The following is a 5,180-nucleotide window of genomic DNA, read 5'->3' as shown; positions in this document are numbered from 1 at the left end:
GATGCTGCCAGTAGACAGCAGGGCAACTCACTAGGTTCTGAAACACAAATAGTAGCATTAGTAGTACTTTTTACATGACTAAGAGAGGTGGGATTGGAGTGGCATGTCATTCTCCAAACTTAAACAAATGCAAAATAGACTATAACAACGTCAGTTCAAACAGTGCTTGTTCACGTTACCAGAAGCAACTACTATTGTTCTCAACCAATGTGTTTGTTATACAAAGAGTGCAATTTTGGTAAAGGAGTATATGAAAAAAAATAACTTCTCATAATAAACTGCAATAAATGAGTACAAGAAAAAATAACTTTTAGCAATACTCAACAAAAGTACCCTAAGAAGATATCACATGTTCTTGGCCACAGTGGTGCATTTAAAAAGAAAAAGCTCAAAAGCAGAAGTTCAGAGCAGTGCGGACTACATGAAGCAGTAACTTCGAATAATTTCACATTTAACTCCAGCAGACTGAATATGTCTTATTATGGCAATATGAACATTCCTGGGACACATGGGATGGGTGAAGATGAAGAGGAGATGAATATCTATGCTAATGCAGATGCTCATGATGCCAGGACAGAAAAAGAGAACTCCGACACCAAGAGACACCAAACACCTCGACACACAGGTACTGAGACTCATTTCATTATAACAACTAACACACACATTTTAGTCATTTTAGTGTTAAGAAATATTTATCTTCATATCGGTCATCTTCAGGAAGCTTCAGAGCAGCTGCAGTGTGTTTGGTGTTGCTGTGTGTTCTTTTGCTGGCTGCAGTCATAGTGCTGTGTGTCCACATCCATACAAAGAACACAAACTACACAGAAGAGAGAGACCAGCTACTAACCAGGAATACCAACCTCACAGAAGAGGGAGACCAGCTCCTAACCACAATCAAAGCTCTTAAAGACCAATTAGCAATCAATAACCAAGACTTTACAGCTGAAAAAAAAGAATTATTATCCAAAAATGACAATCTAATGAAACAAAGTCAACAGTTAAATCAAGAGAACAATGACCTGCGGAAACGTCTTGGTGAAATGGGTAATCATGACCACATCTATACAAACATTCAACATTAACAATGTGTCGTATACTGTACAATCTTGGGTACAAACTGTTATAAACAAGTTGTGTAGTGTGGAAGAGAATGAAGAGTTAATAGTTAAACTATTTTTGTTTACAGATCAATCCTGTCTTTACTATTTTTCTTCTGAGAAGAAGAGCTGGACTGAGAGCAGAAAATACTGTAGAGAGAAAGGAGCAGATCTGATCATCATAAACAACAGAGAGGAACAAGTGAGTGAAATATATTGTGTGTGTTTGCTTCAGATGGATAAACATGTGCTGTATATGTAAAGTCAGCTGAATTTTGTCCTTATCAGAATTTCATCTTTTCAGGAATTTGTTAGGAAATGGTCTGATAATAATAGAGTCTGGATTGGTCTAACTGACAGTGATGAAGAGGGCACATGGAAATGGGTTGATGGCAGCACACTGACCTCTGGGTGAGAAATCAATGGATTGAACTGATCATTGTGTAATAAATGATTTTCACAGTCAGTGTCAGAAAGCAGAACTGAACATCTAATGCTGATCTGCTGATGCAGGTTCTGGATGTTTGGTGAGCCCAGTGGACATAGAAGAGAGAACTGTGCTCTAACAGTTGTAGGAGAATGGGCTGATCATCCATGTACAGAGGAATATAATTGGATGTGTGAGAAGAGAAAAATGTAAGACACTGAACAGGGGCGTTGCTAGTGACAGAGTGCCTATAAACCACCCCCCATTTGCTTAGTATGGCAGTGTTTATATGACTATTTGAAATATACATATGAAAGGGAGTTCAAATGTCAGATACTGTACAATCCAGTTTTGAGCTGCTTTCTTGTTCTATTACCTGCAGCCATACTTTGTTTTGTTTGTCATGGTCACCAACATGAAAAAAATGCAAATGCTTCAAAGTGATATTAACCACAACACAATAATCTTGTATTAACTAGTCATCATGTTTGCTTTTGTGAAATCTTTACTCAACCTGCATTACACTAGTTCTTGAAAAACCTGGATATATGAGGAAGCCTGATTTTATAGTGTGTAATAAGTGTATTTCTAGACCTGGAAAAGTCATATAAATTAATAAATTATTAAAATAAAATGGCATGAGAATTGCCTTATTGAATTTTGTCCGTTTCTCAGTATACATTCGGATGCAATCTTGCGTCCATGTGGACATGTTCTGCATCATCATCAACCGCCAAAGTTCAATTTCAATTCTCAAGAATGCAAGTACAGAATGCATAAAATTACCAAGATGCATTCTTAATTCTGAGGGTGCATTGAATACAGACTTCACAATCATAGCAGGCAGACAATGTACAAAGTAAATGTTTTAATAGGTTTTGACATTTGATGTTACATTTATTGTGCATTTAGTGGAGCTTTCCTATTATTTGAAATTTGCTGAGTCATTTGAGCAACAAGATCACGGGACATATCTCAGAATGATTCTATGTCCTCGTCCTTTCAAGTTTGCTCCAGTATATGTTTAGCCAGTTTACCCAAACCTGAGAGCTCAACATTGACAAAAAATTGCTTACTGTGCTCCTTGCATGGAAGAAAGCCTAAAGTGGTAAAGGTGTCTGTAATGGTTAGGGTGTAGTTGTTATTAAATTAAAGATTAAACAGCACTGAACATCTAATGCTGATCTGTTGATGCAGGTTCTGGAATCATGGAGAGCCCAATGGATATGAAAAAGAGAACTGTGTTTTCACTCATTTTTCAGGGTGGGTTGATCATTCATGTACTACAGGTTATCAATGGATCTGTGAGAAGAGTTTTTTAAATGACTCATTGAACCATATATTTGTTAATGCAGTTCATTATGGACATACATCACGTTCAAAGGGATAGTTTACCCAAAAATGAAAATTCTTTCATTATTCACTCAACCTGATGTTGTTTTAACTCTGTACGCCCTTCTTTCTTTTTCACTGAGAAAATGTAAAAAATTGCCCTGCTCGTGCTTGATCATAATAGCAATGAATGTTGACCATCTATTAAAGCTTTGAAAAAAGGATGCAAACGTATTATAAATGATTGATAAAATTAAATATTGTGTTCTGTAACTAAGCATATGATAATTGCTCAGTTTAGAATTTGTCCTATATGCCAATGTTTTTATGACTGTATACAGTAATATATGAAATATACAAAGTTCAAATATTACTTTCAAGCTGGAGTTGGTGTGTTTTCCCTTAGTTGCTCTACTATGCTATGCTTTGATTTGTGTTTGATGAAGAGAGAACAGTTTCAGATCATCTCTAACATGACGAAGACACCAGATTATGTAACAGACATTGTGTTTTCAGAAAGATCTTTACAATAAAGATCTTTCAACATCTTTGCTGCAGAACTTTTATTCAACTCACATTACACTAGAGTTTCAATGTGGACGTCACTGTTAACTAAACTTCACAGAGGTGGAGGTTAGAGAAATCGTGGAAAAAGTTTTACATGAGCTAAACCTTGAAGAAGGATAAAAATTGACTAGGAGGAGTGAAGTATCTGCACGGGTCTTAATGTCAGTAACTTTCTCTCTATTCTCAAGGCCACGATTTTCGTCCTTGAAGGTGAAAACTTGAAGATATTCAATAATTCACATCACACTGTTTTCCAGCAGCGCCAGACGTTCAGGTTAGTTGAGGTTTGAATGATGATAAGTATTTAACAGGGATCAACACAACACACACATTAACAAGTCCTGCTTTTGTGTTGCATCCACGTTTTAGTTTTTAACCACTCAGGGTGTGATTACATACTGCATTCATGTTCTCCTGGGATATTTCTTCCCTTTTTTTTTTTTTGTCAGAGTAAAATGGACTCAATGGAAAATTTAATATTTATTTCTTATTTACACATCCCAGCCAAGACAGGAAGCTTTTCAGCTGTAATGGAACATAAAGTGCTAAGGAGCCATTCACACAGAACTTGTTTTTATTTTGAAAAATGTGAGATGATCACAGATGTCCATTTACTGCATGAATTACAGTGGAATTAAAAAAAAAACCTTGAGATGTACTTTAGGGTTTTTCACACTTGAACTAACCCTGCATAATTGTAAACTGAATACTGTTATCTTGCTGCACGCTTCATACTGCTCATTATTTACCCGGGGTTAAAAATGTATCAATTAGTATTCATAAATGATGTTTCAGACTGTAACCCTGGGATAACCTTCTTATTTGAACATTTGTGTGATGTCAGTGTTAGTGATTGGACAAAAGCCCATGTATTAGCCAAAACTCAATTCCTGGAGGGCCGGAGCCCTGAAGAGTTTAGATGCAACCCTAATTAAACACACCTGATCCAACTAATCATGTGCTTCAGGCTTATTTGAAAACTACATGGTATGTGTGTTGGAGCAGGGTTGGAACTAAACTCTGCAGGGCTCCGGCCCTCCAGGAATTGAGTTTGACACCCCTTTATTAGCCTATATTTTGCCAACAGTTTTTCCTGATTTGACTTTTCAGACTGTAAAGGTAAGAATGAAACGCTCTCTTTATCACTTGAGTTGACACATTTGTCTTACCATTTGACATTTTCCCCTTAAATGCTGAAGCAACTGTTTATACAGCAAGTGGTGTTTCTGTAATCCAAAGAAAGTCACATAATCATCTAGCCAAAGCATCTAGTCGTTTCACACTGTACTCGTTTGGCACTGTATTGCGTAATGCAGGGATAACACTTAAGCGGTGCTTACGCTTCTCTGGAACTGGGTTTCATATTCCTGAATAAACAGCGCTAACCCCTCTTCTAAATTACTCGTGTGAAACATTCCTTTACCCGGGACTAAAAACGGAATTTAGAGAGACCTATTAAAGGTCCTATGAAAAGTCCTATTAAATGTGTAACTGTAAGAATGATTAATTTGGATTTATTGGGGTTATTATTATGATGATTCATAAAATTTCATTGTTATAGCGTTTTAAAATGTTTTTTTGTGTTAATGTATATGATAAATATATTAAATCAGGAAAATGAGGAAACCTGCCTATGAGGAATCATTCTCTTATTTGAAAGTGCAATAATTCTGATTAAATGTAAAAAGAAATTTCTAAAATGAGAACAGTTATTAATAATAATAATAATAATAATAATAATTGTGATTATCAGTTTA

At 35.9% G+C, this 5,180-nt stretch overlaps 1 pseudogene; it reads left to right on the top strand.

Moving 5' to 3' along the window:
• Window positions 1–429: 429 nt before the first annotated feature.
• Window positions 430–2,073, top strand: LOC107701123 (hepatic lectin-like; annotated as a pseudogene).
• The last annotated feature ends 3,107 nt before the right edge of the window (window positions 2,074–5,180 follow it).

This window comes from Sinocyclocheilus anshuiensis, unplaced genomic scaffold (assembly GCF_001515605.1).
Source record: "Sinocyclocheilus anshuiensis isolate Anshui unplaced genomic scaffold, SAMN03320099.WGS_v1.1 scaffold907, whole genome shotgun sequence".
Taxonomy (NCBI): Eukaryota; Metazoa; Chordata; class Actinopteri; order Cypriniformes; family Cyprinidae; genus Sinocyclocheilus; species Sinocyclocheilus anshuiensis.
The sequence above is the reverse complement of the archived record's forward strand: the minus strand, read 5'-3'. Positions and strand labels throughout refer to the sequence as shown.